Raw genomic sequence first — 26,860 nt, 5'->3', positions numbered from 1 at the left:
CTGCCCCCACATCTTGGCATGATCGAATGGATCGGCTGTCTCCCTTTTACTCTTAGGTGGAGATTCCCCATCAACACTTTCTGATTTTGCAATTAAATTTTGAATGGTGATTTGATTTGCACTCTAATAATCTCTGACAAAAACCTGGTTATAATGATATATTCTAACATATGTCTTGTTGGCACATCCGCTCTCTGTTATTTGTAAAACTACTAATGTGTGTGTGTATTGCACTCCTGTCTGTCTTATTTTAACACAGCATTAACCCTTTTTCTTTCAATGGGTTAATGGCTGCATTTCACAGAGGTAATGAATCCCCCTTTTGTGTGTATGGTTTCTTTGCAATAAGGTAAAATATTACACATATATGTGTATTTATGTATACATGTATATGTTACTTATATATAGTATGTCACACAGGCTGATCCTATGCCCCTGAGCTGGGTTGTGGAGTCTTCCCTCAGCACACAGCCAAAGGTTGCCAACTCTGGTTGGACATATTCCTGGAGGTTTCATCCCATGACCTCTCACCTCCAACTGCCCCACCCCCATGCTCGTGCCATTGGTCACCCAGCATGTCCATCTTAACATGGCACCACCCTCCTGCACTAATTGGAAAGCTGAGAGATTTCATTACTTGATTGGGTGGTTCTTGACTGTCAGACAAATAGCTCCTTCTTTTTAACCCCTCTGTAATATTTTTCAGAACTAATAAAAAGTGTTCAGAGCAATGAATTAAAAAAAAAACACCCAAGGAATATGGGGAGAAAGCGGGAACAGGGTACTGAATTAGACTATCAGCCATAATCTTTTTTGAATGGCAGAGCAGGTCCAAAGGGCCGAATGGCCTACTCCTGCTTCTAGTTTTCTATGTTTCTATGTTTCTTTCAAAAAGGCCAATTGATTTTTTTTACTTGATTTGCTTGCAACAATGTCCTGGAGACTAACTTACATTCCAGGAAACTCCAGGCCAATCCAGGAGGGTTGGCAACTGTAGACAGCCTCACTCAGTGGGATAGTGGGGGAGGGGAGACATATTCATATTTGATCTCTCAGTCAGTGCACTCCAGCTCCCGTTTCCTCATATCACTACCCATGCCAAGTTTGTGTCAGATTGTTAGGTGACACAGTGAGTGGGATTAAGGCGATAATATGGTTCAAAGGATTATAAAGGGGTGAGCATGATGGCTCCATGGGCCAATGCTCTCAACCCAGCACAGAATACTCCACTCCTAGGGTTTCCCTTGCACCTACACTGCAACTTGAGGTCAGCAGGAAGCACCACAGACATTGGTGATGCTGTCCAGGCATACACCACTGAGCCCACCCAGCACCCTCGGCTCTCTCTCTGTCCAGGAAGATCCCAGCCAGAAGGGACTCAGTGTTGTTGGGATAGCCAGACAGAAAATAGTCATTATCCTTTGGCCCACGCCAAAAAGTGCATCCGTTTTTTAAAAAAAAATTCCTTCATGGGCTTGGGCATTGCTGGCAAGGCCTGCATTTATTGCCCATCATTAATTGTCCTTGAGAAGGCAGTGGTGAGCTGCCTTCTTGAACTGCTGGAGCCTGCCTGGTGAAGGTGCTCCCACAGGAAGGAGTTCTAGGATTTTGACTCAGTGACATGAAGGAGTAGGGATATAGTTCCAAGTCAGGATGGTGTGAGACTTGGAGGGAAACCTGCAGGTGGTGGTGTTCCCATGCATCTGCTTTCCTGTCCTTCTAGGTGGTAGAGGTTGCGGGTTTGGAAGGTGCTATCTAAGGAGCCATGGTGAGTTGCTGCAGTGCATCTTGTAGATGGTACACGCTGCCGCCACTGTCCGTCGGTGGTGGAGGGAGTGAATATTAGTAGATGGGGTGCCAATCAAGCGGGCTGCTTTGTCCTGGATGGTGTCGAGCTTCTTGAGTGTTGTTGGAGCTGCACCCATCCAGGCAAGTGGAGAGTATTCCATCACACTCCTGACTTGTGCCTTGTAGATGGTGGATAGTGCAGTACAAAGTTTGAATTGATTTACCTTCATCATTCCCATCCCATCTCATCTCATTCATCTTATCCAGTCTCACCCTATCCCATCCTATCCCATAACATTGTTATGGGATAGGCACAGTGGTTAGCACTGCAGCCTCACAGCTCCAGAGACCCGGGTTCAATTCTGGGTACTGCCTGTGTGGAATTTGCAAGTTCTCCCTGTGTCTGCGTGGGTTTTCTCCGGGTGCTCCGGTTTCCTCCCACATGCCAAAAGACTTGCAGGTTGATAGGTAAATTGGCCATTATAAATTGCCCCCAGTATAGGTAGGTGGTAGGGAAATATAGGGACAGGTGGGGATGTGGTAGGAATATGGGATTAGTGTAGGATTAGTATAAATGGGTGGTTGATGGTCGGCACAGACTCGGTGGGCCGAAGGGCCTGTTTCAGTGCTGTATCTCTAAAAAGAAAATTTAAAAAATTGTATCCGATCCCATTCTGTCCCATTCCAGGCATCATATTGGTCGGGCTATTGATTTTGACCCTATCCTTTCTCCAGAACAAGGAATGTGACATTGAACGAGAGAAAAAAATTGCAGAAAGATGCAGACGCTGTCGACCTGATGCCTCTACTTTGCTTGATGGTACAAGGATTTATCGTTAACAACTCAAAGGTGCAGCAAGTTCATACATTTACTGTGAAAGATGTGTATTGGGAGGTTGAGGATTTAAATATTTCATTGACTGACTTGTGTTAGTCCATTAGGAATCATCTTTAAAAGATGCTCCTCATTTCATGTAACCTCCATCTGGTCTGGCTTAGACAGAACCAGATGAGATCCGCAAGGTTAATTCACTGGGTTCAGACTTTCCCTTTCTCTCATCTTCATACAGCCCAGCAATTATAACCCTTTAGTATTTGGAATCATTCTTGTCCATCTCTGACTTTACAACTCCCTGATTCACTGGGGGAGAGGTGCCAAACTGTAGGCTCACTAAAGGCAGCTCTCTCTGATTCTCTCACTGCCACTCTGGAGAAAAGCAGCACCCCACCTCTGCACCTTCCCTCCCACCTCCCCCCCCCTCAACAAATCTTACAGATAGGAAAAGGTGTACAACCCAAGGAACAACTGTCCTGTGACACATTGTCGCACTATCTGATCGCGTCATTGTCTCCTACTATATGTGAGTTTGGTTCAGTCGCTAGAAGTTTTAGTCTCTCAAGTCAGAAGATCTTGGGCTGAACTTTACGCCGCCCCAGCGGGTCGGATGGTGGCCGGAGGGCGGATGGGGACAGCGTAAAATTGAGCGGGAGGCCTACCCGCCCCGCCCCCCGCCTCCGGCCAACATTACAGTGGACGGGTGGGGGGTGGGAGGGGGCGAGGGGTGTTGGTAACGGCCTGCCTGCCCGAGGCCGATCAAGGCCCTTAAGTGGCCAATAACGGCCACTTAAGGACCCTTGCCCGCCTCCATGGGTATTTTACCTGTGGCAAGCGGGTGTGCTGGGGACGTGAAAGGCTGCCTAGTGATAGCTGCCGGCCTTCCCGCGTGCAGGGGGAGTGCCACGGCAGTCGGGCACAGGGTGCCCAATTGAGAGCCGCCCACGCCTCCCAACACACCCCCGGGACCCAAGATACCATTCCTCCCCCCAAACGACCACCCTAGCCTCACCAGGGCATGACCGATCTCCCTGGCGAGGCATGCTGAACTTACCTTTCCTCCTGGCTCCGTGTCGTTGGCTGGGCTGCAGTCCCAGCAGTGGCCACCGCTCCCAGTGGCACTGCTGGGACGAAGAGCCGCCGGCCGGCTGATTAGCTGACAGTTCACTGAGGTGGGACCTCCTCCCTCAAGCGGGTGGAAGTCCCGCCTCGGGACAATTAAAGCCTGGGGATCCGTAAAATACGGGTTGGATCTCCAGGCTAGCTGGAAGCGGGCTCGCCACCGACTTTTCCCGTCCGTCTAAGGTAAAATCCTTGTGTGTCCTGATCCTCACTCCAGGACTTCAGCACATAATCTAAGCCGATACTTCATCGCATTCTGGTTTGCCTGTTCAAGCTGCACATTTAAGATCCTATGGCACTGTTTCAAAAAGTGTAAGGATTTCTCCTGGTGTCTTCAGGAATATGCCTCCCTCAATCAGCTCCACTAAAGCAACAGGTTAATTGGACATTCACCTCATTTGTTGTTTGTGGGAGCTTGCTTTGTGCAATTTGGCTGCCATGTTTCCTAGGCCCAACCATCTTCAGCTACTTCATCAATGGCCTTCCCTCCATCAGTAGGTCAGAACTGGGGATGTTTGCTGATGATTGCACAATATTCAGCACCAGTCCCGACTCCTCAGATACTGAAGCAGTTTGTGTTCATATGCAACAAGACCTGGGCATCGTTCAGGCTTGGGCTGATAAGTGGCCAATTACATTTGTGCCACACAAGACAATGACCATCTCCAACAAGACAGAATCTAAACATCTTTCCTTGACATTCAATGGCATTACTATCACTAAATCCTCCACTATCAACATCCTGGGGGTTACCATTGACCAGAAACTCAATTGGAGCAGACACATAAATACTGTGGCTACAAGAGCAGGTCAGAGACTGGGAATTCTACGGCGAGTAACTCACCTCCTGACGGCCCAATATTGTTTACCATCTACAAAGGCACAAGTCAGGAGTTTGATGGAATATTCTCCACTTGCCTGGATGGGTGCAGCTCCAACAACACTCAAGAAGCTTGACACCATCCAGGAGAAAGCAGCCCGCTTGATTGGCACCCCATCCACCACCTTCAACATTCACTCCCTCCACCACCGGCGCACAGTGGCAGCAAGATGCACTGTAGCAAGGCACCAAGGCTCCTTTGACAGCACCTTCCAAACCCGCAACCTCTACCAACTCGAAGATAAAGGGCAGCAGACGCGTGGAAACACCACTACCTGCAAGTTCTCCTTCAAGTCACACACCATCTTGACTTGGAACTATATCGCCGTTCCTTCACTGTCGCTGGGTCTCCTGGAACTCCCTTACTAACAGCACTGTGGGTGTAGCTACCTCCCATGGACTGCAGCGGTTCAAGAAGGCAGCTCACCACCACCTTCTCAAGGGCAATTAGGGATGGGCAATAAATGCTGGCCTGGCCACTGACACGCACATCCCATAAATTAATTTTAAGAAGTGACTGCACTTTAGAATTGAGTAAACTGATGACAGGTCACAGATCTGAAACGTTAACTCTGCTTCTCTCTCTACAGATGCTGCCAGACCTCTTGAGTATTTCCAGCACTTTCTGTTTTTATTTCAGATTTCAAGCATCTGCAGTATTTAGCTTTTACTTCGGAAGTGAATCATTAATTGAAAAGAGCTTTGGGAAGTTCTGAACATGTGATAACAGGTTTTGTAAGGTGAGTTCTAAAAGCATTTGCCACTCCCACCTTATCCCCTTTGGACCATTGGCTTGCTCTTCTCCCCATTAGGAGTTATGAATGGTATTTTGGTAGAGAGGCCACAGAGAGTGGGACCATAGAGAGTGGAGCCAAGAGAGAGGGGCCCAGAGAGAGGGGTCCAGTGCCAGGTTCTTTAAGGCCAGCTACCACAGTATGTGTTACAGATGGGACAACAGCCAAGGTGGCAAACTTGCTGTGTGGCTTAGGGACTGTTGCTCTGCAGTCTTATGAAGAGAAAGAGACCCTGGCAATCTCCACCAGCCCCCCCCCACAGTTTCCACACAAATATTACCTGAGCCCTTGGATCTAGGAAGATGGTTGGGAGCAACTGGAGTTTTATTTTGTAACAAAAGCAAAGGAATGTAACTAATTTACCTTCGAAAGGAGCCATGAAAAACAGTCAATGGGCACGGGGAAGGAGGAGATGATTTATAGATAGGCTGTTGGAGCAAAATAACACAGGAGTTTAGGAATGGAACAGTGTCGGACTCAAAATCAGGAGTATGTGCCAATGTTGAAAGGAAAGAGCTTGACTTCAAGAAGTTGCGTATGTCAAAAGGGACTTGCCGTCTGCACAGACGCTATGGAAATAAAAATCATACAGAAAGAGTCAGGCTCTGGGCTTTGAAGGTGTGTATTCAGTGCAGTGAAAACACAGCGGCCAGTGAGATCGGGCACAGGGGAACCTTGTTAATTGTAAAACGATGTGGTCAGGGCTTGCTGTTTACACTCCTGTTCCTTCTCTTCAGAGTCTTCCCTTCTCTCTGCTGTTGTTTCAGGCTGTTTCTATTGTGGTCTGTCTCTACTGTTTCTCTGCCTGGCCTCTTGCTCATTCCTGATTTTAATCACTCCACTATTGGCAGTCATGCCTTTAGTTGTCTCAGCCCTAAGCTCTGGAATTCCCTCCCTGAACCTCTTCATGGCTCTCTCCTCCTTTACAATGCTTTTTAACACTTATCTCTGACTAAACTGCCCTAATATCTCCTTATGTAACTCAGTGTCACGGTTTGTTTGATAATGCTCCTGTAAAGCACCTTGGAATGTTTTGCTATGTTAAAGTTGCTATATAAATGGAAAATATTGTTGCTGTTTCTCTTTTTTTAATCAATTTCCATTATTTTTTAAAAGCAAAATACAGTGGATGTTGGAAGTCTGAAATAAAAACAGGAAGTGCTGCTGTTATGAACAGGTGGGAGATGGTGTGGGTGACTTCGACTTTTCACCTCTCAACTGACCGCAGATAGTGTTTTTTTTAAAATAGAGTTTTAGTCCGTGAGTGTTTTAAGAGTCAAATAAACCGAGAAATGAGAGGTTTTCTTGTTGGTTTACAAAGAAAGATAACTATTTATTAAACAATACCTAAAATTGTTCACAACCTCACCCACTCTCACAGGCACTCACAAGAAAAGATAGCGATTAGAGGATAGCATGCATTTAAGTCCAATTGTTGTAAAAAGAGTTCACTTGAGGTGAGGTCAGAGTGACTGCCCTTGACATCAAGGCAGCACTTGACTAAGTATGGCATCAAGGAGTCTTAGCTAAACTGGAGTCAATGGGAATCAGGGGGAAAACTCTCTGCTGGTTGGAATCATATCTAGTGCAAAGGAAGATGGTTGTGCTTGTTGGAGGTCAATCATCTCAGCTTCAGGACATCACTGCAGGAGCTCCTCAGGGTAGTGTCCTAGGCCCAGCCATCTTCAGTTGCTTCATCAATGACCTTCCTTCAATCATAAGGTCAGAAGTGGGGATGTTTGCTGATGATTGCACAATGTTCAGCGCCATTTGCAACTCCTCAGATACTGAAGCAGTCAGTGTAGAAATGCAGCAAGACCTGGACAACATTCAGGCTTGGGCTGATAAATAGCAAGTAACATTCGTGCCACACAAGTGCCAGGCAATGACCATGTCCAACAAGAGAGAATTTAGCCATCTTCCCTTGACATTCAACAGCATTATGATCGCTGAATCCCCCACTATCAACATTCTGGGGGTTACCATTGACCAGAAACTGAACTAGAGTACCCATATAAATACTGTGGCTACAAGACCTCAGGAATCGGGGCCTTCACTTAACTTCAGGAGTGGAGAGCAGTCGGACCTGTGTGGAAACAACAGGGCAGCACAGTGGCGCAGTGGTTAGCACCGCAGCCTCACAGCTCCAGTGATCCGGGTTCAATTCTGGGTACTGCCTGTGTGGAGTTTGCAAGTTCTCCCTGTGTCTGCGTGGGTTTTCGCCGGGTACTCCGGTTTCCTCCCACCACCAAAAGACTTGCAGGTTGATAGGTAAATTGGCCATTATAAATTGCCCCTAGTAAAGGTAGGTGGTTGGGGAATATAGGGACAGGTGGGGGTGTGGTAAGAATATGGGATTAGTATAAATGGGTGGTTGATGGTTGGCACAGACTCAGTGGGCCGAAGGGCCTGTTTCAGTGCTGTATCTCTAAATAAATAAAATAAAATAGAACCGGGAGCGGATAAATCCAGCGCGGGGCTCAGGGCCTTTACTTACCTTCAGGAGCGGAGAGCATCGGACCTCTTCAGATGCACCGGAGTTTTGAAAAAAAAGCCAACAGTGACGTCACAGGAAAGCTGGAAAGTGATTGGTTGGTGTGTCACTGCTGTTATGGAATAGTTCTAAATAGCTGGGTAAGTATCTAAGGTAAGAAAGGCTTACAGTTTTTTTTTCATATATAGTAAGTAGTGTTTTTTTAGGGAGTTCTATCATAACGAGGACCAGGGAAGAAGAGCCCGAGAGTAATGGATATTATTTGATAATAAGATCTTCCAAAAGGTTTAATTTAAATGGTTAAGTCATGGCAGGAGAGCTCAAAGCTGTGGTGTGCTCTTTGTGCTCCATGTCGGGGACATTTCCAGTGCCGGGACCGGCATGTGTGCAGGAATTGTGTCCAGCTGCAGCTCCTGGAAGCCCGGGTTTCGGAGCTGGAGCGGCAGTTGGGAACACTGTGGAGCATCCACAAGGAGTATCGTGGATAGCACGTATAGAGAGGTGGTCACACCGCAGGCTCAGACTCCACAGGCAGGAAGGGAATGGGTGACCACCAGGCAGAGCAAGAGGACTAGGCAGGCAGTTCAGGAATCTCCTGTGGCTATTCCCCTGAAAAACAGGTATACTGCTTTGGATACTGTTGGGGGGGAATGGCTTCTCAGGGGAAAGCAGCAACAGCCCAATTCGTTGCACCACGGTTGGCTCTGCTGCACAGGGGAGGAGTAAAAAGTGTGGGAATGCAATAGTTATAGCGGATTCAATTGTAAAGGGAATAGGTAGGAGTTTCTGTGGCCGCAAAAGAGACTCCAGGATGGTATGTTGCCTCCCCGGTGCTAGGGTCAAGGTTGTCTCAGAGCGGTTACAGGACATTCTGAAGGGGGAGGGTGAACAGCCAGTGGTTGTGGTACACATTGATACAAACGACATAGGTTAAAAGAAAGGATGAGGTCCTAAAAGCAGAATATAGGGAGCTAGGAAGTAAGTTGAAAAGCAGGACCTCAAAGGTAGTGATCTCAGAATTACTACAAGCGCCACGTGCTAGTCAGAGTAGAAATAGCAGGATATATCGGATGAATACGTGGCTGAACAGATGGTGTGATGGGGAGGGTTTTAGATTCCTGGGGCATTGTGACCGGTTCTGGGGGAGGTGGGACCAGTACAAACTGGACGGTTTCACCTGGGCAGGACCGGGACGGATGTCTTAGGGGCAGTATTTATTAGAGTGGTTGGGGAGGGTTTAAACTAAAATGGCAGGGGGTTGGGAATCTTTGCAAGGAGAGGAGGGGGGGGGTGGGGGGGATCAAAGCCAAGAACCAAAGACAGTAAGGGGAATAAGAAAAAAGGTGATAGGCAGAGAAATCAAAGGCCAGAATCAAACAGGGTCATGGTAAAAAATAGTGGGAAGAGGACAAGTAATGTTAAAAAGACAAGCCTTGAGGCTTTGTGCCTTAACGTGTGGAGCATTCGCAATAAGTTGGATGAATTAATCGCGCAAATAGATTGTCAACGGGTATGATATAGTTGGGATTACGGAGACATGGCTGCAAGCTGACCAGGGATGGGAAATGAACATCCAGGGATATTCAGTATTTAGGAAAGATAGACAAAAAGCAAAAAGTGGTGGAGTTGCATTGCTGGTTAAAGAGGAAATTAACACAATAGTGAGGAAAGATATTAGCTCTGATGATGTGGAATCTGTATGGGTAGAGCTGAGAAACACTAAGGGGCAAAAAACATTAGTGGAGGTTGTATATAGACCCCCAAACTGTAGTGGTGATGTTGGGAATGGCATTAAACAGGAAATTAGAGACGCATGCGATAAAGGACCATCTGTAATTATGGGTGACCTTAATCTGCATATAGATTGGGCAAATCAAATTAGTCACAATACCATACAGGAGGAATTCTTGGATGGTTTTCTGGACCAATACGTTGAGGAACCAACTAGAGAACAGGCCATCCTAGAGAGGAATAATTGACAATCTTAATGGTGCGAGACCCCTTGGGTATATTACAACAGTAGCTATACTTCAAAAAAGTAATTTATTGGCTGTAAAGTGCTTTGGGATGTCCTGTGGTCAGGAAAGGCGCTATATAAATGCTTTTCCTTTTTTCTTTTCAAGTATTTATCTAATTTCCCTTTTGAAAGTTACTGTTGCATCTGCTGTCACTGTCCTTTCAGGCAGCGCATTCCAGATCACGAGAACTCACTGTGTAAAATACATTCTTCTCATCTGATCTTTGATTCTTTTTCTAATTATCTTAAATCTGTGTCCTCTGGTTACTGACCCTCCAGCCAGATCGGAAATGGTTTCTCCTGATTTACACTATCAAAACCATTTATAAATTTGAACACCTCGATAAAATCTTTCCTTCACTTTCTCTGTTCTAAGGAGAAAACCCCAGCTCCCCTATATGAGAAATAGATATTCCTTAATTGGATTGTGGGAAGTATTTTAGTTCCAAGAGGGCAAGTGTACATTTCCATATATGGAAATGAGTTTGTGGTCTATTTTAATGAGCATTGATAACATTTTACATAAGTGTCTAATTCTTGATTGTTAAACGCATTAAAAGCATTGTTAAACGAGTTGTTCTGAGGGAAGTCTGTGTATTGGATCTCCATGATTCTTGGTAAAGTGTATTTCCCTTTTTGGACTTGTGGCTTTGATGGAGTCACACTCTGCAGGTAAAGAAGCTGCAAATGAATTAGGACCACCCTCTACATTGGGGTCGCCAACTCTGAATTAAACCATACTGCGGGGCGATTTCATCACATGAACCTTCTGCCTCCAACCACCCCTCCCCCCACCCACCTGCCATTCATTGCCCGATACCTCCACTTTTGTGGGAATCGGGTCAATAATGGTGATTACAATACCCACAATCATTCGTGCCACACAAGTGCCAGGCAATGACCATCTCAAACAATGCCATCTCCCCTTGACATTTTGGTAGGAATATGGGATTAGTGTAGGATTAGTATAAATGGGTGGTTGATGGTCGGCACAGACTCGGTGGGCCGAAGGGCCTGTTTCAGTGCTGTATCTCTAATCTAATCTAATCTAATGGCATTATCATTGCTAAATCCCCCACTATCAACATCCTGTGGGTTACCATTAACCAGAACTGAACTGGATCAGCCATATAAATACCATGGCTACAAGAGCAGGTCAGAGGCTAGGAATCCTGCAGCGAGTAACTCACCTCCTGACTCCCCAAAGCCTGTCCACCATCTACAAGGCACAAGTCAGGAGTGTGATGGAATACTCTCCACTTGCCTGGATGGCTGCAGCTCCAACAACATTCAAGAAGCTCAACACCATCCAGGACAAAGCAGCCCGCTTGATTGGCACCCCATCCACAAACATTCACTTCCTCCACCACCGACGCACAGTGGCAGCAAGTATGTACCATCTACAAGATGCACTGCAACAATGCACCAAGGCTCCTTAGACAGCACCTTCCAAACCCACGACCTCTACCACCTAGAAGGACAAGGGCAGCAGACACATGGGAACACCACCATCTGCAAGTTCCCCTCCAAGCCACACACCATCCTGACTTGGAACTATATCGCTGTCTTTCACTGTCGCTGGGTCAAAATCCTGGAGCTGCCTTGCTAACAGCACTGTGGGTGTACCTACCCCACATGGACTGCAGTGGTTCAAGAAGGCAGCTCACCACCACCTTCTCAATGCAATTAGGGATGGGCAATAAATGCTGGCCTGGCCAGTGACGCCCACATTCCATGAGCTAATAAAAAAAATTATCTGTACTCCAGAGTATCCATTGTGTGGTTTTATCATGCCAGCACTGTGTTGCATCCTTTGTGGATTGCTGCCTTGCTGTTCCTGAGCCCAGACAGAGAGAAATGGGAGATGACAAGGCCTTTCTGAATTTTTCTCCCTGGAGACTCCAGGACATTCTGGAGTGTTGGCAACCCTACTCTGAGATGGCTGCCATCACCATCAGGTAGGTTTGTGTCTGTCCATTCAGAAAATAGCGACTGTACAGCATGGTCCAGGCTGCAGAGACTTTAAGCCTCCCCTTTAAGGCTCAGTACTCAGCTGGAACCCCGTCCTCTTTAAATTTGACATTTGCTTTGCTTCCAGTCCCCTCCAATCAATCAGACGCTGGACCCAAGAGTGTTCGACAAATTCTCAGGCTTAAAAACCAAGAGTAAGTTTGTGTATGAGTGAGAGAGAGAATAGAGAAAGAGAGAGAGAGAGGGGGGGAGATGGAATTCACACCCTAGAATTAATCATTAAGATCAGGAGTTACTGAGCTCCAAAGTGTGAGGGGATCTGACCAAGTGCAGCAGGTAATCCTGATTCAACCCTAGCTCATGTCCAATCAATTATTGTAGAATTCTTGGTTTGTATATAAGTCAGGTCCCTCAGTCAGACTCAGTAACATTTCCCAGTCACTGCCATCTCACTTTTTAAACAGAAAGAGTTAAGAAAGAAAGGACAGGAGATTAGTACTGATATTAATTTGTGGTTATAAGATTTTTGAAGAAGTGAGCGCTGGAGAGAGCCTCTCTCTGTAAGTCACCTGATCAATGTGACAATACGTCACAGGACATTCTGTGGGGCGGCACAGTGGCGCAGTGGTTAGCACCGCAGCCTCACAGCTCCAGGGACCCGGGTTCAATTCCGGGTACTGCCTGTGTGGAGTTTGCAAGTTCTCCCTGTGACTGCGTGGGTTTCCTCCGGGTGCTCCGGTTTCCTCCCACATGCCAAAGACTTGCAGCTTGATAGGTAAATTGGCCATTATAAATTGCCCCTAGTATAGGTAGGTGGTAGGGAAATATAGGGACAGGTGGGGATGTGGTAGGAATATGGAATTAGTGCAGGATTAGTATAAATGGGTGGTTGATGGTTGGCACAGACTTGGTGGACCGAAGGGCCTGTTTCAGTGCTGTATCTCTAAAAACTAAAACGTGTCATGCTGGGAGGCTGTGCATTGTCCTGGGCCACTCTGATAATATACTTTCCTGTTTTATTTTAATAATATGAATTATTTGTGCCACTGAAGACCAGATTCAATACTGGCTTTAAAGGAAATACCCTTCAAGCCAGTAATTGAACCAGGCACAGCTAATTGGCTCATGACACACTGACCATTAGGCAACCACTCGTTGCCTGGAGACCACCTTGTCCAATCACAGGAGATAAACTGGAAGAGTGGGTGATTTGGAAGCCTGGTAGGGAGGGGGACAGGTGAAAACTCCCAACAGATATTGAATAAAGAGCAAATTATAAACACAATGCTTTGAAAAATGCTCCGAAGATGGGCATTAATATAAATGGTTTCATGTCCTGAAGAGCTAAATGCTTCAATTGAGCTGTTAATGAACCCCCTCAGGGAGACGGTAATCAACTTAATAATACACCAGAGAGCAATCATTCAGCTTGCTGGGTTATTGGTTCACCAAAAATACATAATGCAGAGCTACTACCAATGTGCCCCAGCCCAACCCACCACCTCCATCACTCACCTCTCAACCAAGTCGAGAGGAACACTGCTGTTATTAAGTTTGATCATGCTGCAATTGGAGGTCAGACAAAGACTCTGTGCTTGGAATCATGTAGCATTGGGCACTCTGAGCTGAGAGAGAGAATGGTTCTGTACTGCAAAGTGAGGGGGACAACAGAAGGAATATGTTGGGGAGTGAAATCCATGTCATTATTTACCGACAACAAAGACAAGCCCTGTGCTCGCCTGTGACCCAGTTTTGGAGCGATTTGTACTGGCAGTAAGTGTTGAGCCTGTAACTGGTATCCTGGGTTTAATTACACAGACCAGTGGGCTTCTCAGGTAGTTCCAATTAAGTCGATGTAGCTCTTTGTGATTGCAGAGAGATTGGGGAGAGATAAGTCGCCTGCATTGTCTGTGAGCAATGGAATACAACAAAGCATTGGAACATGATTCATTTTCTTTTTTCATTCTTTAATGGTTCAGTGTAATTTTAAAGCATTCTTTAATATTGAAGGCCATTGCCAGTATTAAACTCCAGCTGTGGCCTAACTTGTATTTTATACAGTTTCAGCATAACCTCCCAGCTCTTCTATTCTATAATAAAAACAAAAAATGCTGAAACCACTCAGCAGGTCTGGCAGCATCTGTGGAAAGAGAAGCAGAGTTAACGTTTCGGGTCAGTGACCACCCAGTTCCAAAGTAGGGTCACTGACCCGAAACGTTAACTCTGCTTCTCTTTCCACAGATGCTGCCAGACCTGCTGAGTGGTTCCAGCATTTCTTGTTTTTATTTCAGATTTCCAGCATCTGCAGTATTTTGCTCTTATATTCTATATTCTTTGGCCTCCTTATCTCGAGAGACAATGGATAAGCGCCTGGAGGTGGTCAGTGGTGTGTGGAGCAGTGCCTGGAGTGGCTATAAAGGCCAATTCTAGAGTGACAGGCTCTTCCACAGGTGCTGCAGAAAAATTTGATTGTCGGGGCTGTTACACAGTTGGCTCTTCCTTTGCGCCTCCGTCTTTTTTCCTGCCAACTACTAAGTCTCTTTGACTCGCCACACTTTAGCCCCACCTTTATGGCTGCCCGCCAGCTCCAGCGAACGCTGGCAACTGACTCCCACGACTTGTGATCAATGTCACAGGATTTCATGTCGCGTTTGCAGACGTCTTTAAAGCAGAGACATGGACGGCCGGTGGGTCTGATACCAGTGGCGAGCTCGCTGTACAATGTGTCTTTGGGGATCCTGCCATCTTCCATGCGGCTCACATGGCCAAGCCATCTCAAGCGCCGCTGACTCAGTAGGGTGTATAAGCTGGGGATGTTGGCCGCCTCGAGGACTTCTGTGTTGGAGATACGGTCCTGCCACCTGATGCCAAGTATTCTCCGGAGGCAGCGAAGATGGAATGAATTGAGACGTTGCTCTAGGCTGACATACGTTGTCCAGGCCTCGCTGCCATAGAGCAAGGTACTGAGGACACAGGCTTGATAGACTCGGACTTTTGTGTTCCGTGTCAGTGCGCCATTTTCCCACACTCTCTTGGCCAGTCTGGACATAGCAGTGGAAGCCTTTCCCATGCGCTTGTTGATTTCTGCATCTAGAGACAGGTTACTGGTGATAGTTGAGCCTAGGTAGGTGAACTCTTGAACCACTTCCAGAGCGTGGTCGCCAATATTGATGGATGGAGCATTTCTGACGTCCTGCCCCATGATCGTTTTCTTGAGGCTGATGGTTAGGCCAAATTCATTGCAGGCAGCCGCAAACCTGTCGATGAGACTCTGCAGGCACTCTTCAGTGTGAGATGTTAAAGCAGCATCGTCAGCAAAGAGGAGTTCCCTGATGAGGATTTTCTGTACTTTGGACTTCGCTCTTAGACGGGCAAGGTTGAACAACCTGCCCCCTGATCTTGTGTGGAGGAAAATTCCTTCTTCAGAAGACTTGAACACATGTGAAAGCAGCAGGGAGAAGAAAATCCCAAACAGTGTGGGTGCGAGAACACAGCCCTGTTTCACGCCACTCAGGATAGGAAAGGGCTCTGATGAGGAGCCACCATGTTGAATTGTGTCTTTCATATTGTCATGGAATGAGGTGATGATACTTAGTAGCTTTGGTGGGCATCCAATCTTTTCTAGTAGTCTGAAGAGACCACGTCTGCTGATGAGGTCAAAGGCTTTGGTGAGATCAATGAAAGCAATGTAGAGGGGCATCTGTTGTTCACGGCATTTCTCTCTGTATCTGTCGAAGGGAGAACAGCATGTTAACGGTCGATCTCTCTGCACGAAAGCCACACTGTGCCGCAGGGTAGACGCGCTCGGCCAGCTTCTGGAGTCTGTTTAAAGCGACTCGAGTGATTCTATACCTCTGCTAATAAAGGCAGGTATCTCATATGCCTTCTTGACCACTTTATCTACCTGTCCAGCCACCTTCTGGGATCTGTGGACATGCACTCCAAGGTTCCTCTGTTCCTCTACACTTCTCCATATCCTACCATTTATTGTGTATTCCCTTGCTTTGTTAGCCTTCCCTAAATGCATTACCTCATACATCTCCGGACTGAACTCCATTTGCCACTGCTCCACCCACCTGACTAGTCCATTGATATCTTCCCACAGTCTACAGCTTTCTTCATTATCAACCACATGCCAATTTCTGTATCGTCCACAAACTTGTTAATCATACCCCCTACATTCAAGTCCAAATCAATGATATATATCATAAAAAGCAAGGGACTGAGTACTGAGCCCTGCGGAACCCCACTGGAAACTGTCTTCTAGTCACAAAAACACCCATTGATGAAGGGTCACTGACCTGAAACGTTAACTCTGCTTCTCTCTCCACAGATGCTGCCAGACCTGCTGAGTATTTCCAGTATTTCTCGTTTTTGTTTCAGATTTCCAGCATCTGCAGTATTTTGCTTTTATTTACCCATTGATCATTACTCTTTACTTCCTGCCTCTGAGAAGGTGGTGGTGAGCTGCCTTCTTGAACCGCTGCAGTCCATGTGAGGTAGGGACACCCACTGTGCTGTTAGGAAGGGAGTTCCAGGAGTTTGACCCTGTGACAGTGAAGAAATGGCGATATATTTCCAGCATTCGCAGTATTTTGCTTTTATTGCAGTTGGTGGTGTTCCCATGCATTTGCTGCCCTGGTCCTTCTAGTTGGTAGAGATCGTGGGTTTGGAAGCTGCTGTCTAAGGAACCTTGGTGCATTGCTGCAGTGCATCTTGTAGATGGTACACACTGCTGCCACTGTGCGTCGGTGGTGGAGTGAATGCATGGGGCTGTCTGACACACAGTCTCGGGCTCGCCCACTTGGCTGCAGCAACTTCCACAGCTGTGAGAAGCCTGCAAATATGGGTTACAGCATGAACAAGCGGGAGAGTCTCTGGAGACTTTGCTCCAGGGGGCAACCAGTACTCACTGAACTAAGCTGAAAAAAATTCACCACCTTCAGGAGAGGAGTGGACAAAATAGAGTGTGTGGGTGTGTGTGTGTGTGCGCCTGCGTCTTTCTGTGTGTCTATATGTCTGTGTGCGTCTGTATCTGTGTGTGTGTGTCCGTGTCTGTATTTGTGTTTGTGCCTGTGCGTGACTGTCTGTGTGTGCATGTGTGTGTGTATACGTATGTGTGTGTGTTTCTCAGTGGTTTGTGCTTGTCTTTGTGCATTTGTGTGTGTATGTCTTTGTGCACGCGTATGTGTGTATCTGTGTCTGTGTGCATGTGTGTGTAGGGCACAGTTGCCAACTTTTGTTGGATGCATTCCAGGAGGTGTCATCACATGATTTACAACTGCCCCACCCCTCATTTCCACCATTGGTTGCCCAACACGTCCATCCTCACGGTGCTCCACCTTCCCAGCCAATCAGAAAGCAGTTTCTTTGTTACGATCTTTGCCCCAATCGCCAATATTTTTATAACCAATAAATGAAAGCGTTCCAAAAAAAGAAACAATATTTTCCTGTGTTGCTCTCAGATGTTAAAAGGAAGTTTCCGCATGCACTGCTGAAATATAGTGAATTCCTGGCTGCAGACTTTCCCATTTAGCCTCCAACATTTGTTACAACCTAGGATAGTGAAACCCTATTACTGGGCTGAACACTCAATCCATCTAAGAATGAATGGCAGCCCTTCAGTGAATGACAGCCATTCCCAATTACACAATGTAGACACATGTGTGGATTTTCTTCCAGGATTTCCACTTGTTCTACAGTGGAGTGTAGAATGTCTATATAGCCACTATCAATCACTCAGCTTAATATAACTAGTAATAGCACAGTCCATAACATTTTAAGTACAAGTTGCATGTGATTGTGACTGTTTGTTATGTAAACTCTAAGGGCCCATAAAAAACATTCATTGATTCATTGTCTCTCACAGTAAACAAGTCAATGGGCATTCGACTCTCTGAAAGGAGCAATTCTAAGCTTTATGGATATTGGAAACAAGCCTAAAAGTGTAACTTGTCATTCTATCAAACAATCAAAGCAAGGAAACGTGCCCGCTGTATAATAGAACCTAGATTGGCTGTATAATAAGGACTAGGTTGTCTGGATAATAGGGTCTCGATTGTCTGTATAACAGGGTCTAGATTGTCTGAATAATAGGGTCTGGATTGGCTGTATAATAGGGTCTAGGGAGTCTGTAGAATAGGGTCTAGGGAGTCTGTAGAATAGGGTCTAGGGAGTCTGTAGAATAGGGTCTAGATTGTCTGTATAATAGGGTCTAGCTTGTCTGCATAAAGGGTCTAGATTGTCTGTATAATAGGGTTTGGATTGGCTGTATAATAGGGTCTAGGGAGTCAATATAATAAGTTCTAGGGAGTCTATATAATAGGGTCTAGATTCTTTGTATAATAGGGTCTAGATTGGCTCTATAATAGGGTCTAGAGAGTCTGTATAATACGGTCTAGATAGTCTGGATAATAGAGTTTGGATTGTCTGTATAATAGGGTCTAGGGAGTCAATATAATAAGTTCTAGGGAGTCTGTATAATAGGGTCTAGATTCTTTGTATAATAGGGTCTAGATTGTCTGTATAATAGGATCTAGGGAGTCTGTATAATAGGGTCTAGATTCGTTGTATAATAGGGTCTAGATTGTCTGTATAATAGGGTCTAGATTCTTTGTATAATAGGATCTAGATTGGCTGTATAATAGGGTCTAGGGAGTCTGTATAATAGGGTCTAGATTGTCTGTATAATAGGATCGAGATTGTCTGTATAATAGGATCTAGATTGTCTGTATAATAGGGTCTAGGGAGTCTGTATAATAGGGTCTAGATTCTTTGTATAATAGGGTCTAGATTGTCTGTATAATAGGGTCTAGGGAGTCTGTATAATAGGATCTAGATTGTCTGTATAATAGGGTCTAGATTCTTTGTATAATAGGATCTAGATTGGCTGTATAATAGGGTCTAGGGAGTCTGTATAATAGGGTCTAGATTGTCTGTATAATAGGGTCTAGATTCTTTGTATAATAGGATCTAGATTGGCTGTATAATAGGATCTAGGGAGTCTGTATAATAGGGTCTAGATTCTTTGTATAATAGGGTCTAGATTGTCTGTATAATAGGGTCTAGGGAGTCTGTATAATAGGATCTAGATTGTCTGTATAATAGGGTCTAGATTCTTTGTATAATAGGATCTAGATTGGCTGTATAATAGGGTCTAGGGAGTCTGTATAATAGGATCTAGATTGTCTGTATAATAGGGTCTAGGGAGTCTGTATAATAGGGTCTAGATTGTCTGTATAATAGGATCTAGATTCTTTGTATAATAGGGTCTAGATTGTCTGTATAATAGGGTCTAGGGAGTCTGTATAATAGGGTCTAGATTCTTTGTATAATAGGGTCTAGATTGTCTGTATAATAGGGTCTAGGGAGTCTGTATAATAGGATCTAGATTGTCTGTATAATAGGGTCTAGATTCTTTGTATAATAGGATCTAGATTGGCTGTATAATAGGGTCTAGGGAGTCTGTATAATAGGATCTAGATTGTCTGTATAATAGGGTCTAGGGAGTCTGTATAATAGGGTCTAGATTGTCTGTATAATAGGATCTAGATTGTCTGTATAATAGGATCGAGATTGTCTGTATAATAGGGTCTAGGGAGTCTGTATAATAGGATCTAGATTGGCTGTATAATAGGATCGAGATTGTCTGTATAATAGGATCTAGATTGTCTGTATAATAGGATCGAGATTGTCTGTATAATAGGATCTAGATTGTCTGTATAATAGGGTCTAGATTGTCTGTATAATAGGATCTAGATTGTCTGTATAATAGGATCTAGATTGTCTGTATAATAGGGTCTAGGGAGTCTGTATAATAGGATCTAGATTGGCTGTATAATAGGATCGAGATTGTCTGTATAATAGGATCTAGATTGTCTGTATAATAGGATCGAGATTGTCTGTATAATAGGATCGAGATTGTCTGTATAATAGGATCTAGATTGTCTGTATAATAGGGTCTAGGGAGTCTGTATAATAGGATCTAGATTGGCTGTATAATAGGATCGAGATTGTCTGTATAATAGGATCTAGATTGTCTGTATAATAGGGTCTAGGGAGTCTGTATAATAGGATCTAGATTGGCTGTATAATAGGATCGAGATTGTCTGTATAATAGGATCTAGATTGTCTGTATAATAGGATCGAGATTGTCTGTATAATAGGATCTAGATTGTCTGTATAATAGGGTCTAGATTGTCTGTATAATAGGATCTAGATTGGCTGTATAATAGGATCTAGATTGTCTGTATAATAGGATCGAGATTGTCTGTATAATAGGATCTAGATTGTCTGTATAATAGGATCGAGATTGTCTGTATAATAGGATCTAGATTGTCTGTATAATAGGGTCTAGATTGTCTGTATAATAGGATCTAGATTGTCTGTATAATAGGATCTAGATTGTCTGTATAATAGGATCGAGATTGTCTGTATAATAGGATCTAGATTGGCTGTATAATAGGATCTAGATTGTCTGTATAATAGGATCGAGATTGTCTGTATAATAGGATCTAGATTGTCTGTATAATAGGATCGAGATTGTCTGTATAATAGGATCTAGATTGTCTGTATAATAGGATCGAGATTGTCTGTATAATAGGATCTAGATTGTCTGTATAATAGGATCTAGATTGTCTGTATAATAGGATCTAGATTGTCTGTATAATAGGGTCTAGATTGTCTGTATAATAGGGTCTAGATTGTCTGTATAATAGGGTCTAGATTGTCTGTATAATAGGATCTAGATTGTCTGTATAATAGGATCGAGATTGTCTGTATAATAGGATCTAGATTGTCTGTATAATAGGGTCTAGATTGTCTGTATAATAGGGTCTAGGGAGTCTGTATAATAGGATCTAGATTGGCTGTATAATAGGATCGAGATTGTCTGTATAATAGGATCTAGATTGTCTGTATAATAGGATCGAGATTGTCTGTATAATAGGATCTAGATTGTCTGTATAATAGGGTCTAGATTGTCTGTATAATAGGGTCTAGGGAGTCTGTATAATAGGATCTAGATTGTCTGTATAATAGGATCGAGATTGTCTGTATAATAGGATCTAGATTGTCTGTATAATAGGATCGAGATTGTCTGTATAATAGGATCTAGATTGTCTGTATAATAGGGTCTAGATTGTCTGTATAATAGGGTCTAGGGAGTCTGTATAATAGGATCTAGATTGGCTGTATAATAGGATCGAGATTGTCTGTATAATAGGATCTAGATTGTCTGTATAATAGGATCGAGATTGTCTGTATAATAGGATCTAGATTGTCTGTATAATAGGGTCTAGATTGTCTGTATAATAGGGTCTAGGGAGTCTGTATAATAGGATCTAGATTGTCAGTATAATAGGATCGAGATTGTCTGTATAATAGGATCTAGATTGTCTGTATAATAGGGTCTAGGAAGTCTGTATAATAGGATCTAGATTGTCTGTATAAAAGGATCTAGATTGTCTGTATAATAGGGTCTAGATTGTCTGTATAATAGGGTCTAGGGAGTCTGTATAATAGGATCTAGATTGGCTGTATAATAGGATCGAGATTGTCTGTATAATAGGATCTAGATTGTCTGTATAATAGGGTCCAGATTGTCTGTATAATAGGATCTAGATTGTCTGTATAAAAGGATCTAGATTGTCTGTATAATAGGATCTAGATTGTCTGTATAAAAGGATCTAGATTGTCTGTATAATAGGGTCCAGATTGTCTGTATAATAGGATCTAGATTGTCTGTATAAAAGGATCTAGATTGTCTGTATAATAGGGTCTAGATTGTCTGTATAATAGGGTCTAGATTGTCTGTATAATAGGATCTAGATTGTCTGTATAAAAGGATCTAGATTGTCTGTATAATAGGGTCCAGATTGTCTGTATAATAGGATCTAGATTGTCTGTATAAAAGGATCTAGATTGTCTGTATAATAGGGTCTAGATTGTCTGTATAATAGGATCTAGATTGTCTGTATAATAGGGTCCAGATTGTCTGTATAATAGGATCGAGATTGTCTGTATAATAGGATCTAGATTGTCTGTATAATAGGATCGAGATTGTCTGTATAATAGGATCTAGATTGTCTGTATAATAGGGTCTAGGAAGTCTGTATAATAGGATCTAGATTGTCTGTATAAAAGGATCTAGATTGTCTGTATAATAGGGTCTAGATTGTCTGTATAATAGGGTCTAGGGAGTCTGTATAATAGGATCTAGATTGGCTGTATAATAGGATCGAGATTGTCTGTATAATAGGATCTAGATTGTCTGTATAATAGGGTCCAGATTGTCTGTATAATAGGATCTAGATTGTCTGTATAAAAGGATCTAGATTGTCTGTATAATAGGATCTAGATTGTCTGTATAAAAGGATCTAGATTGTCTGTATAATAGGGTCCAGATTGTCTGTATAATAGGATCTAGATTGTCTGTATAAAAGGATCTAGATTGTCTGTATAATAGGGTCTAGATTGTCTGTATAATAGGGTCTAGATTGTCTGTATAATAGGATCTAGATTGTCTGTATAAAAGGATCTAGATTGTCTGTATAATAGGGTCCAGATTGTCTGTATAATAGGATCTAGATTGTCTGTATAAAAGGATCTAGATTGTCTGTATAATAGGGTCTAGATTGTCTGTATAATAGGATCTAGATTGTCTGTATAATAGGGTCCAGATTGTCTGTATAATAGGGTCTAGATTGTCTGTATAATAGGGTCTAGGGAGTCTGTATAATAGGATCTAGATTGGCTGTATAAAATGATCTAGATTGTCTGTATAATAGGGTCTAGATTGTCTGTATAATAGGATCTAGATTGTCTGTATAATAGGGTCTAGATTGTCTGTATAATAGGGTCTAGGGAGTCTGTATAATAGGATCTAGATTGGCTGTATAAAATGATCTAGATTGTCTGTATAAAAGGATCTAGATTGTCTGTATAATAGGGTCTAGATTGTCTGTATAATAGGATCTAGATTGTCTGTATAATAGGGTCCAGATTGTCTGTATAATAGGGTCTAGATTGTCTGTATAATAGGGTCTAGGGAGTCTGTATAATAGGATCTAGATTGTCTGTATAATAGGGTCCAGATTGTCTGTATAATAGGGTCTAGATTGTCTGTATAATAGGGTCCAGATTGTCTGTATAATAGGATCTAGATTGTCTGTATAATAGGATCTAGATTGTCTGTATAATAGGATCTAGATTGACTGTATAATAGGATCTAGATTATCTGTATAAAAGGATCTAGATTGTCTGTATAAAAGGATCTAGATTGTCTGTATAAAAGGATCTAGATTGTCTGTATAATAGGATCTAGATTGTCTGTATAATAGGGTCCAGATTGTCTGTATAATAGGGTCTAGATTGTCTGTATAATAGGGTCTAGGGAGTCTGTATAATAGGATCTAGATTGGCTGTATAATAGGATCTAGGTTGTCTGTATAATAGGATCTAGATTGTCTGTATAATAGGGTCTAGATTGTCTGTATAATAGGATCTAGATTGGCTGTATAATAGGATCTAGGTTGTCTGTATAATAGGATCTAGATTGGCTGTATAATAGGATCTAGATTGTCTGTATAATAGGGTCTAGATTGTCTGTATAATAGGGTCCAGATTGTCTGTATAATAGGGTCTAGATTGTCTGTATAATAGGGTCTAGGGAGTCTGTATAATAGGATCTAGATTGGCTGTATAATAGGGTCTAGATTGTCTGTATAATAGGGTCTAGATTGTCTGTATAATAGGATCTAGATTGTCTGTATAAAAGGATCTAGATTGTCTGTATGATAGGGTCTAGATTGTCTGTATAATAGGATCTAGATTGGCTGTATAATAGGATCTAGATTGTCTGTATAATAGGGTCTAGGGAGTCTGTATAATAGGATCTAGATTGGCTGTATAATAGGATCTAGATTGTCTGTATAATAGGATCTAGATTGTCTGTATAATAGGGTCTAGATTGTCTGTATAATAGGATCTAGATTGTCTGTATAATAGGGTCTAGATTGTCTGTATAATAGGATCTAGATTGTCTGTATAAAAGGATCTAGATTGTCTGTATAATAGGGTCTAGATTGTCTGTATAATAGGATCTAGATTGTCTGTATAATAGGGTCTAGATTGTCTGTATAATAGGGTCTAGGGAGTCTGTATAATAGGATCTAGATTGGCTGTATAATAGGATCTAGGTTGTCTGTATAATAGGATCTAGATTGTCTGTATAATAGGGTCTAGATTGTCTGTATAATAGGGTCTAGATTGTCTGTATAATAGGATCTAGATTGTCTGTATAAAAGAATCTAGATTGTCTGTATGATAGGGTCTAGATTGTCTGTATAATAGGATCTAGATTGGCTGTATAATAGGATCTAGATTGTCTGTATAGTAGGGTCTAGGGAGTCTGTATAATAGGATCTAGATTGGCTGTATAATAGGATCTAGATTGTCTGTATAATAGGATCTAGATTGTCTGTATAATAGGGTCTAGATTGTCTGTATAATAGGATCTAGATTGTCTGTATAATAGGGTCTAGATTGTCTGTATAATAGGATCTAGATTGTCTGTATAAAAGGATCTAGATTGTCTGTATAATAGGATCTAGATTGTCTGTATAATAGGGTCTAGATTGTCTGTATAATAGGATCTAGATTGTCTGTATAAAAGGATCTAGATTGTCTGTATGATAGGGTCTAGATTGTCTGTATAATAGGATCTAGATTGTCTGTATAATAGGGTCCAGATTGTCTGTATAATAGGGTCTAGATTGTCTGTATAATAGGGTCTAGGGAGTCTGTATAATAGGATCTAGATTGTCTGTATAATAGGATCTAGATTGTCTGTATAATAGGATCTAGATTGGCTGTATAATAGGGTCTAGATTGTCTGTATAATAGGATCTAGATTGTCTGTATAATAGGATCTAGATTGGCTGTATAATAGGGTCCAGATTGTCTGTATAATAGGGTCTAGATTGTCTGTATAATAGGGTCTAGATTGTCTGTATAATAGGATCTAGATTGTCTGTATAATAGGATCTAGATTGTCTGTATAATAGGATCTAGATTGGCTGTATAATAGGGTCTAGATTGTCTGTATAATAGGGTCTAGATTGTCTGTATAATAGGATCTAGATTGTCTGTATAATAGGATCTAGATTGGCTGTATAATAGGGTCTAGATTGGCTGTATAATAGGGTCTAGATTGTCTGTATAATAGGGTCTAGATTGTCTGTATAAAAGGATCTAGATTGGCTGTATAATAGGGTCTAGATTGTCTGTATAATAGGATCTAGATTGGCTGTATAATAGGGTCTAGGGAGTCTGTATAATAGGATCTAGACTGTCTGTATAAAAGGATCTAGATTGGCTGTATAATAGGGTCTAGATTGTCTGTATAATAGGATCTAGATTGGCTGTATAATAGGATCTAGATTGGCTGTATAATAGGGTCTAGGGAGTCTGTATAATAGGGTCTAGATAGTCTGGATAATAGGGTTTGGATTGGCTGTATAATAGGGTCTAGGGAATCAATATAATAAGTTCTCGGGAGTCTGTATAATAGGGTCTAGATTCTTTGTATAATAGGGTCTAGATTGGCTGTATAATAGGGTCTAGGGAGTCTGTACAATAGGGTCTAGATTGGCTGTATAATAGGGTCTAGATTGTCTGTATAATAGGTCTAGATTGTCTGTATAATAGGATCTAGATTGTCTGTATAATAGGGTCTAGGGAGTCTGTATAATAGGGTCTAGATTGTCTGTATAATAGGATCTAGATTGGCTGTATAATAGGATCTAGATTGTCTGTATAATAGGGTCTAGATTGTCTGTATAATAGGGTCTAGGGAGTCTGTATAATAGGGTCTAGATTGTCTGTATAATAGGATCTAGATTGGCTGTATAATAGGGTCTAGATTGTCTGTATAATAGGATCTAGATTGTCTGTATAATAGGATCTAGATTGTCTGTATAATAGTGTCTATATTGTCTGTATAATAGGATCTAGATTGGCTGTATAGTAGGGTCTAGATTGTCTGTATAATAGGGTCTAGGGAGTCTGTATAATAGGGTCTAGATTGTCTGTATAATAGGATCTAGATTGTCTGTATAATAGGATCTAGATTGTCTGTATAATAGGATCTAGATTGTCTGAATAATAGGATCTAGATTGTCTGTATAATATGATCTAGATTGGCTGTATAATAGGATCTAGATTGTCTGTATAATAGATCTAGATTGTCTGTATAATAGGATCTAGATTGTCTGTATAATAGGGTCTAGGGAGTTTGTATAATAGGATCTAGATTGTCTGTATAATAGATCTAGATTGTCTGTATAATAGGATCTAGATTGTCTGTATAATAGGGTCTAGGGAGTCTGTATAATAGGATCTAGATTGTCTGTATAATAGGATCTAGATTGTCTGTATAATAGGATCTAGATTGTCTGTATAATAGGGTCTAGGGAGTCTGTATAATAGGATCTAGATTGTCTGTATAATAGGATCTAGATTGTCTGTATAATAGGATCTAGATTGTCTGTATAATAGGATCTAGATTGTCTGTATAATAGGATCTAGATTGTCTGTATAATAGGGTCTAGGGAGTCTGTATAATAGGATCTAGATTGTCTGTATAATAGGATCTAGATTGTCTGTATAATAGGATCTAGATTGTCTGTATAATAGGGTCTAGGGAGTCTGTATAATAGGATCTAGATTGTCTGTATAATAGGATCTAGATTGTCTGTATAATAGGGTCTAGGGAGTTTGTATAATAGGATCTAGATTGTCTGTATAATAGATCTAGATTGTCTGTATAATAGGATCTAGATTGTCTGTATAATAGGGTCTAGGGAGTCTGTATAATAGGATCTAGATTGTCTGTATAATAGGATCTAGATTGTCTGTATAATAGGATCTAGATTGTCTGTATAATAGGGTCTAGGGAGTC

General features: G+C 42.4%; 1 long non-coding RNA gene across 1 annotated transcript in view; it reads left to right on the top strand.

The window, feature by feature from the left end:
* The window catches only part of LOC137384576 (uncharacterized), a 34,408-nt gene extending 31,541 nt beyond the window's left edge, over positions 1-2,867 (top strand). Inside the window, exon 3 of the long non-coding RNA XR_010977620.1 lies at positions 2,524-2,867. This is a non-coding gene — a long non-coding RNA (uncharacterized lncRNA). The remainder of the gene's footprint in view (positions 1-2,523) is intronic.
* The last annotated feature ends 23,993 nt before the right edge of the window (positions 2,868-26,860 follow it).

Source organism: Heterodontus francisci, chromosome 26 (assembly GCF_036365525.1).
Source record: "Heterodontus francisci isolate sHetFra1 chromosome 26, sHetFra1.hap1, whole genome shotgun sequence".
Lineage (NCBI taxonomy): Eukaryota > Metazoa > Chordata > Chondrichthyes > Heterodontiformes > Heterodontidae > Heterodontus > Heterodontus francisci.
This window is presented reverse-complemented; position numbering and strand designations above follow the sequence as displayed.